This window comes from Heterocephalus glaber, unplaced genomic scaffold, assembly GCF_053883595.1.
Source record: "Heterocephalus glaber isolate CG9 unplaced genomic scaffold, H.glaber_assembly_v1.0 deba00001673, whole genome shotgun sequence".
Classification (NCBI taxonomy): Eukaryota; Metazoa; Chordata; class Mammalia; order Rodentia; family Bathyergidae; genus Heterocephalus; species Heterocephalus glaber.
Window position 1 is genome coordinate 13421923 of NW_028258410.1, and position 10128 is coordinate 13432050.

Genomic DNA, 10128 nt, shown 5'->3' on the forward strand with positions numbered 1-10128 from the left:
TTTTTTTTTTTGGTACCAGGGATCGAACTCAGGACCTTGCGCTTGCCAGGCAGGCACCGGAACCACTGAGCTAAATTCCTGGCCCAAATTATCATTATTGACAGATGACATGATCCTCTACATAGAAGGTCCCAAAAACTCCACCAAAAGATTTCTAGATTAATAACCAAATTCAGCAGTGTAGCAAGACATAACATCAACACTCAAAAATCAATAGTATTCAGGTACACCAATAATAATCTCACCAAGACAGAAATTAGGGAAACAATACCTTTCATGATAGCATCAAGAAAAATGAGGCAGGCAGCCAAACCACTGAGCTAAATCCCTGGCCCTGTATCAAGAAAAATGAAACACTTAGGAATTAACTACAGTACAGAAAACCAGCTTGCTAGGAATGCCTACCCAGAGGGGGCAAAATGAGATTAAAGACAAGACAGAGATAATTTTGAGGGCCAGGGGCTTTTGCCTCTAGTGGACAAAGAGCCTTGAGCGTCTGGCTCACTTCACTTTTATTCAACTTAGGCAAAGGAGCAAGCAGTTAGGTTAATGGAAAATTCATCTGTTTCTCATTATTTGGAAAGTGTACCCAGGTAAGTATTTCTCTAAACTAGACCTCAGCTGTTGCTGACTTCTTCTCTGGAACTTGCTATGTGCTAGCACGCCGGCACATTTCCAAAGGAGGACCAGCTAGCTGTTCCCTCCTTCATGTCCACAGGGAAGGTCAACTGGGCCGCAATCTTTATGTCTAGTTCTCCACATCTCCCCCTGCCTTTTTTTGTAATAGCAGGAGCTGGGACAAAGCCAAGCGCAGTTGCGCCTGTTTCATATGTTGTTGGGTTCTTCTCCCAAGGTGGCAGACTATGAATAAAACAATAAGAGAAATAATTAAGAATCCCATCAATCTTATATACATGCCTAGATGAGCCTTCATGTAACTTCAAGGATTAAGTTGATCCAATGTTTGTGCAAATTGGTCCTGTTCTTGTACTTTCTTATCAAAATCCTCAGTTTGTCAGGACATAGACAAAACCTCCTTTTATAGATTTTCTATATCATATGTAAGGTTAGTATCTAGGGCTCCTTGTAGGTAACTTTTTATAACCTCCTAACGGTGTGTGGATTTACTATACTTTGAAGGAGTAATACAGAACCTAGTAATGTTGAAATGACAGTGGAGACTGCTGTAGCTGCAAACTCTTTATCTGATTCCCTAACCACATCACAGTGGACTCTAGGATGCTAACTTCAGACCACAATGTGGCATCAATAGGTCACTGCAACCCCCAGGCTCAATCAGCCGTGCCAGTCCAGTTACTGATAAAATGTACTGTTTGTATACTACTGGTCAAAGCAATAGAGGGAACAGTAACACTAGAGATTAGTAATACCAAGGAGACAGTGCCTCCTATTAACACCCCATGCATCCATTTACTATGGTGTATCAGATGATGAAACAAAGATTGGATAACATGAAGAATGAGTGTATCTGCCCAGGGTTCAGTTAACAAGAACCCATACCCTAGACATTCTTCCTAAAATTGGAATTGTATGATTTATAGGGGAATGAAGTAAATCATGTGTTAGTATGCAATTAGTGCAAGTAACATTAGTAGTCCCTGATTGGACAGATCCATAAAGAAACACATAAGGGTTATAAACACATACCTTGAAGGTGGTAGTGCTATTAAGGGTCAAGAATACGCTAGTAGTATTATTAAAATGTATTAAACTGCCTTTCTATACCTGCCCATACTAAAGGGCAGATCCATCTTCCACAAGGACTTTTGAAAAGGCCCAAAACATCAGCTCATTTTCAGTCAAGGAGCTGGGGGCTAAACCCAGTGCCATGCCAGACAAGATGTGGCTGCATATCTGAATGCATAGCTAAATGATTTCATTGTCCCTTGAAAGAATGATATCAGTGCCACCTTAAAGTATGCCATTCAGAATGATTATTACACCAACCATCTAGGTGGTCATGGGGGTTCCAATCACTTATTTCAGCATTTTCATTTATCAGCTGGACTTGACCTAAATTCTCTCTACAATCAGTCCATGGAAGAGGAACATGTGGATTGGAATTGTCTGAGTATATCTAGGTGAGGTAAATGAATAATGGCAATATAACTGTATAAGCTTCTTGCAAGGATAATGGTTATGACTAACCCTATATAACCAGCAAAGGCTATCTGCCAGACCAGGGAAATTTGTAATAAATGAGTATGTTGTGCAAGATCAATAGGCAGCGATCTGATTGGGATGGAATCCTAAAAGCTGTATACTGCAGTGGTGAGCCTGCTGAATTAGTTTAGTCATTTTTTCTGTGTAGATCTGAAGACTTTTAGTAAGCTGGTTAGGGAGATAAAGCCATTCAATAGGTTGGGATTTATTGCCCACCACTTGACTAAGAAGTCCAGTGCGAGAGTGAGGAGTGGGTAATATGATCAGCATAAGAGGCACAGTTAGACTAATTCAAAACACCTTTCTATTTGCCGAAACTGTTTCTGTTATCTGGAGCTCTTTAAGGGCTTCATGTGTGAGGGTAAAGGGAGAATTCAAATATGGATTTCCTTGTAGTATTTTATATAGATTGTTTAACTGATATGCAGGTATTTCCAATTTTGGGTGAATCCAATTAATGTCCTTGAATAATTTTTGGAAATCATTTAAGGTTTGTAATGAGTCTCTTCTTAATGTTAATTTCTGGACTTGAACTGCTCTTTCTATTACCAGAGTTCCTAAGTAACTATAGAGGGAAGTAGTCTGAACCTTCTCTGGGGTTATGCATAACCCATATTGTCTCAAAGTCTGTTAGGGTTTTGCAAAAAGAAAGGTGAGTTTTTGTCAAGAATTGGCAGCAAGCAACATATCATCCATCTAATGTATTATATAAGCCTGGGGAAATTTTTTTTTCTAATAGGATCTAAAGCCTATTAGACCAACAAAATGCTGACACAAGCAGCTGGGGCTATTCATTATCCCCAAAACAGTTCACTGATATCAGCACATGCACTCAGCAAAGTTAGTGGTAGGAACAGAAAAAGTGGAGTTGGTCTTGTGGACTTAGGGGTTAGTAAAAAAGCAATAACTACCATAGATCAATAACTACCACAGGCCAGTCCTGTGGAACTGCAATAGGAGAGGGAAGTCTAGGATGCAGCGTGCCCATAGAGTAAATACATTAATTGCTCTCAAATCCTGGATCAGCTCCCACTTTCCCGATTTTTTTTTTTGTGGTATAACAAAAATATAGGAGTATTCCAGGAGCTAGTGGAAGGCTCAATATGTTCCGCTTTTAACTGCTCCTCTATGAATGCTCATAAGTGAATGAGCTTCTGCTTCTGTAGGGGCCACTGATCCACCCAAACAGCAGCACCAGTCTTCCATTTTAATGGAAGAGCAGTCTTTAGATGGGGAGAAGCCACAATGACCTGTATTAAAAATTTATCTCATAGCCAAGACCCTCCCTTCCATTCCTCTGATAGACTTCTATGGTTCGGGATTGCCCTGTTGATTTTTTTTCCCCAGTCTTTGTCCTGGAACATAGCCCATATTTTGCATCATTCTATAAACAGGTGGGGTTGCCTCATTAGTAATTGGAACCTGTCATTCTTTCAGCAGATCCCTGCCTCACAGATTAACTGGGGTCCCTGCGATGAATGGCTGAAAGACTCTCTTAAAGCTATCAGGTCCTACATAAGGCGGATGTGTAGCACTGCATAGACTGCCTGGGTGACCTGAGCCCCATCAGAGAGGTGGCTGATGCCTGGGTGGGCCAGGTGGGTGGCCACTGAGATGAAGACATCACTGAGACATCTGCACCCATATCCATTAATCCCTGAAAATTTTCCTTTAATTTTAATTTAGTATTCATGGGCTATTGGCCTGTGATATTTTGAGTGAAGAATACCTTCTTATGGGAGGTACTGCTAAATCTTTTAGTCCCTTGGATCTGTTTTTGACTAGCAGTTCTAGTTTTGACAACAGGTAAAAGAGTCAATTGGGCAATATAATCTGGTTCAAAAACTCAGACAGCATGTGAACCACAACCCGAATTTCCCCCCAATAGTCTCAATCAATAACCCTAGGAAGTATCTCAATACCCTGTATATTTAACCTATTTTTTCCGAAGACCAGCCCCACAGTTCCTGTATGCCCCCCTCTTTTTTAATTTTAATTTTTTTTTGGTACTGGGGATTGAACTCGGGACCTTGCGCTTGGGAGGCAGGTGTCGGAACCACTGAGCTAAATCCCCGGCCCAGTTCCACAGTTCCTAAGGGGAGGGGTCCCCCAGATTCTCTTGGGAATTTTACCAGGCTTATCTCCACCAATCAAGGTCACCCATTCAGCAGCTGAAGGTGGAATCCTGTGCTTTCTGGGGTTCTGTTGGTAAGGGATTCAATATTCCTCCAGAGACTCACTGAGGATTGGGGATGTAAGCCTGTACTGGAAATGCTCCCACTGTTTGTTCACATCCAGTTTCCCATCAGTGGGGTGCCATCTTTGTGATATTTAGAACACTGATTAGCCCAGTGATTTCCTTTCTGACACCTAAAGCCTGGTGCTTTCCCTTCCGGGGTAGGGACGGCTGCACCTTTTTCGGTCTGGGTTGGGTACATTGTTTACAAATATGCCCTGTCTTACCACAATTAAAACACTGTATTTTTGAAGAAAAGGATTTTTTTTTTTTGCTTAAACTAAGCATAGGTTGAGTAAACACAGAAGACTTACAGCTTTCAGTACCTACATCTTGGCATGCCTTTAAATAATTCCCAAGGTTTTAGTAGCTCAGATGGGCCCTAATCCTTGTTTGCAATCCTTATTAGCATTCTCTCTCTCTCTTTTTTTTTTTTTTGGTACCGGAGATTGAACTTGGGACCTTGTGCTTGTGAGGCAGGCACCGTAACCACTGAGCTAAATCCCCCGCCCCTTACTAGCATTCTCAAAAGCCAGCTGTAATACAATAATCCCCACCACTTGGGCATGTGGTATCTGTCATCAGACCACTTCTTGTAACCAAGCTAAGAACTGGGCATAAGGCTCTCACAAGTCCTGAAGAATGTAGAACAAGGACTGAGTGGGAGTACCTGCCTCAGGAATGGTTGCCCAAGATCGTTTCATCATAAGAGCCATCTGCTGATAATCCTGGTCTGGAAGGGTTAACTGTTGCATTAGATCTGAGTATGGACTTGTTCCTAATAGCATATCTTCAGTAATCTCAGAATGTCCTGCTACTCGATTCTGTCACACTTGTTCAGCTGCTAATTCTGAAGATTAACATGGGAATTTAGATATTGTCTTGCAGAAAGGCAGGACCTAGCCAAGTGCAAAGCTCCTAGGATATTCGAACAAGCCCAACATAAAAGGTCCTTGAACCCCACTGTTCACAACACTGGATTTTAATTCTTTAAGCAACTTATACTTCAGAGGATGATGCTCATGAATATTCTGTTGTAGATTGTTATGGGCAGGATGAATATTAGCTGGAAATGCACATGTCCCAAGGGGCTCTCCATTAAGTGCAGCCGAGGAGACATTACTTCTGTATCGACTACAGATGGAAGGGAAGGAGGAAGAGGAGGGGCCAAGTCTCTTCACCCTCATTTTTATCTCCTCCAGAGGGCACATTAGATGTGGGCTGTTTCCCTGTAGTTAAAGGACAAAGAACTCCATGGACCAAGCTCCAAGCAGAGAAAGTTTCAGGATATGTAACAGAGCCCTGGGTATGAGCATGTTTTAAATTTTCTCCTACTCAATTCCAATTTTCTACATCCAATGTGCCAATCTGAGGGAACCAAGGGTTATTATTTTTTTTTTTGGTACCTGGGATCGAACTCTGGTCCTTATGCTTTTGAGGCAAGCAGCGGAACCACTGAGCTAAATCCCCGGCCCTCCAAGGGTTATTTTGATAACATCTTGTAACATGAGAAAGTGATTGGGTACTAACTTGAGCACCAGACAGGTACAACAACATTTTAAATAAATGGACATAACATTCTCCAACTGACAAATTCTAACCCATTACCCTGGTTCAGGAAGTTTTTCCTGTGCACTTACTTTTCATTTCTTTGCCAGCTGGCTCATCTCCACTGCAGAACTCCGTTGGTGATTCACTACTCCTTCCTCCCTGGTGAATCTTCCCTGGTCAGTTCCCTGCTCAGGCACCACTTGCAGGAATCCAGCCTACCAGGAATGCCTAACCAGAGGGGGCAAAATGAGATTAAAGACAAGACAGAGATAATTTTGAAAGAGGGCCCAGGGGGCTCTTGCCTCAAGTGGACAAAGAGCCCTGCACATCTGGCTCACCTCACTTTTATTCAACTTAGGCAAAGGAGCAGCAGTTAGGTTAATGGAAAATTCATCTGTTTCTCATTATTCGGAAAGTGTACCCAGGTAAGTATTTCTCTAAACTAGACCTCAGCTGTTGCTGACTTCTTCTCTGGAACTTGCTATGTGCTAGCACGCCGGCACATTTCCAAAGGAGGACCAGCTAGCTGTTCCCTCCTTCATGTCCACAGGGAAGTTTAACTGGGCCGCAATTCTTATGTTTAGTTTCCCATACATACCACAGTACTCTGAAAAAAGAGGACATCAGAAAATGGAAAGATATCTCTTGCTCCTTGATAGGTAGAATCAATATAGTCAAAATGGCCATACTTCCAAAACTGTTATAGAGATTTAATGCAATTCCAATCAAAATACCAATAGCATAACTCACAGAATTAGAGAAAGCAAACCTAAATTTCATATGGAACCAGAAGACCTAGAACAGCAAAGGCAATTCTGGGCAATAAGGGAAAGGGAGGGGGCATCACAATCCAGGACTTTAAATTATACTACAAAGCTACATTGACAAAAACAGCATGGTATTGGCCAAAACAAATCAAAGAAACAAAACAGACTTATAGCTCAATGGAACAGAGTAGAGGAACAGAAAAAAGGCACACTTGGCTACCTTGTCTTTGACAAAGTGGCCAAATACTTTCTCTGGTGAAAAGACAGCCTCTTTAACAAATGGAACTGGAAAAACTGGCTATCCACATGCCACAGATTGAATTTAGACACATATCTCTCAACATGTTCCAAACTAAAATCAAAATTGATCAAAGACCTAATTTTTAAAACAAATAATGTGCTGGGAGACAAAATTGGTAAAATTCTTGTATGTGGAAATTCTTGTATGTAGTTGTATCCAAAGATTGAATAGAACCCTGGTTGTACAAGACATACAGTGGTACATCAATTAACAAACTTAATTTGTTCTAAAAATTGGAAATGATGGCCACATTTCTGTTTGTGTGGGAAAGATGGCTGAGGTCATGTTTGTCACCTGATGCAGAGTGTGCAAACAGAAACAAAATTTTTCCAAATACTTCTGTTTGTGAACTAAATTGTTTGCAAACAAAAGTGTTCAGGAACCAAGGTACAACTGTAATAACAAGAGTCAACAAATGGAATAATATCAAATTCAAAAGCTTTTGCACAGCAATGGAAACTAATATCTGGAATATATAAAAACTCAAAAAAATTAGATGCTCCCAAATTTAAAGACCCAATCAAAAAACAGACATCTAAAATGAACAGACACTTTGCAGATGAAGTACAAATAGTCAATGAATACATTAAAAAATTGTTCATCATCTCTAGCCGTTTGAGAAATGCAAATTGAAACAACACTGAGATTCCATCTCACTCCAGAAACAATGACTATCATTAAGAAATCAAATAAAAACAAATGCTGGACAGGTTGTATGGAAAAAGGAACACTTCTTCTACCTTACTGGTGGGAGTGTAAACTGGTACAATCACTATGGAAATCAGTATGGAGATTCCTGAAAAAATAAAAGCTAGCAATTCCATTTGACCCAGCTATTCCATATATATATATATATCCATCAACAGATGGATAAAGAAAATGTGGAATTTATACACAATGGAGCACTGCTCTGCCATAAAGGATAAACTTAAGTTATTTGTAGGAAAATAGGTGCACATTGAGACCATAATATTAAAAAAATCCATTAAGACACACAAGCTTAAATATCTCATGATTTCTCTTATATGAAAAACGGAATATAAAGTGCAAAATGAAAGACAATAGAAAAAAGAAAAAAATTTATTATAATCCAGTATGGCCAATGTATCTAAAAGTATACCTTGATTTAGTATAATTGTCTTATGTGTTTTTTATGTTTTTTGGTCTGCTAGTATGGCTGTTAATCTGTTTATGATATTCAACTTGATAAAGACGTAAATAATTAAATCTGATGCTGGCAAAAAAAGAAAATTAACAGGAGTGGAGGGAAGGGAAAATAAAAGAATTGAGATGTTATGTACATGTACAAATTCCTACAATGAATGCAATCATTATGTACTGCAAACATACACTAAGAAAATTTTTTAAATAAAATTTACATATGGGAAGAAAATAAAAATGAGAAGCCTTGATTTATTGGGAAAAGATTCTACATATTTATATATTCTGCACTGGTTAATTCCCCTAAGTCTGCCAAGTCTGATTCTGTTCCTTATTCTAACTGATTCTCGTGAAGGCAGCTTGTTTCCACATACATGTGTGGACTCATGATCCTAGAGGGCTACCGAGAATGATCTGACGACTAGGGTTAAGATACATTCTTCCACAAAGAATTTTTGCTGGCTTCTGCAAGGCTCTTGTGGTCCCTCTCATTTGTTGATGGCTTTAATTTTCTACTTGGTTTTCTGCAAACAGTTTAGGTAGTTTGAATTGTTCCAAACTTGCCTGAGGAACAGCTTGTGGATCAGATTCTCGGCCTCCCCTGTGCCATCACCCACTCCCGCTCTTGGCAAACCCCCAAGCCAGCCTGAGCAGGGAGGATTTTTCAAGGGATCACCTTTTGAGTTCTAGGCCTTCTGGGCTTTGATTCCACAAAGACTCAGAGATTTGACTTCTGCTCAGAAGCCAACTAGCTACAAGGAACTGACAGGTGTCCTGTGCATACCTGCCAGCTCCAGCACTCTTACTGCTCTGGATTTCTGGTTTCTTTTTTGCCTCTCAGGAATTTCCTTTCTTGCTAGCTCAGCTGTTTAGAGATTAAAAAATAAATTACCCAGGTTTGTACTCAAAGGGCTCTTACAATATTTGGTTTGCCATATTTTCTGGAATAGAAATCTCCCGCATAAAAGCAAACACCTTTCCTTTTTCTCAATGAAATCTGCTTATATCATGATGCACTTAAAAGATAAAAAATCTTTGCTGGTTGAAGTACATATTGGAGATTCTTGTGACAAAGCTTTTTTTTTTGGTACCGGGGATCGAACTTGGGTCCTTGTGCTTGCTAGGCAAGCAGCGGAACCACTGAGCTAAATCCCCAGCCCCTAAAGCTTTTTAATAATAATAACAAAGCTATAGTCTAGAAGAGAAATGGCTTGCCTGACTTTTTACCCAGTCAGTAATCGATGAGACCAGACCTCCCGCCATGTCTTTATAACAAACAAAAAACAAAGTATAAAACAAGATAGTTTACTCTAAATGATTCAAAGAAATTGAATTATATTCAATTCTTTAAATTCAAAGAATAGAAAACAAGGATACAGAGTTAAGAGGTTATTCAGCTATAAGCATGACTTCTAGAACAAGCTCTAAACTATTAAAAGTACCAGTTTGAGAATTGATGTCAAAACATGGGAGTATTCAAAGCAAGCTCCAACAAACAAACAAAAAACTAGCTTATCATTATATACAAAAAGTTTATTTTAGAAGTCACATACTTTAAAAATAACATGTAAGTTCTCATTCACATAGGATTATTATTCATCATTTGAATGCTAGGATGTTATGTGGTACAAATAATAAGGTAAGAATACCAAGTCCATATTCTTGGCATTTACACTAGCTCAAAATAATTAACGGGACTTTTAAAAGGAAAAAAAAAAGAAACTATTTTGGAAACATACATATCTTATAAATGTTAAGTCTTGGACTACAAAGCTATTGCTAGGACTAGTCTAAAAACTGTGAAAAGTAGGCTTTATTATTTTATGAACAACTAAAGATGATCCAATGGAACCTGCATCAGGAGCTCAGCGTGGTTACTAGAGAAATATAAATCTGCTTTAGTTTCATACTTTGAAAGCAACAGGGAA

The 10128-nt window shown here is 39.5% G+C and overlaps 1 protein-coding gene across 2 annotated transcripts in view; it reads right to left on the reverse strand.

Moving 5' to 3' along the window:
• Cass4 (Cas scaffold protein family member 4) overlaps window positions 1-9722 on the reverse strand; it is a 61502-nt gene extending 51780 nt beyond the window's left edge. For both annotated transcript variants that reach the window (XM_004858014.3, XM_021238929.2), the window contains exon 1: window positions 6061-9722. The gene's annotated coding sequence lies outside the window, so the exon portion shown is untranslated. The remainder of the gene's footprint in view (window positions 1-6060) is intronic.
• Between the last annotated feature and the right edge of the window lie 406 nt (window positions 9723-10128).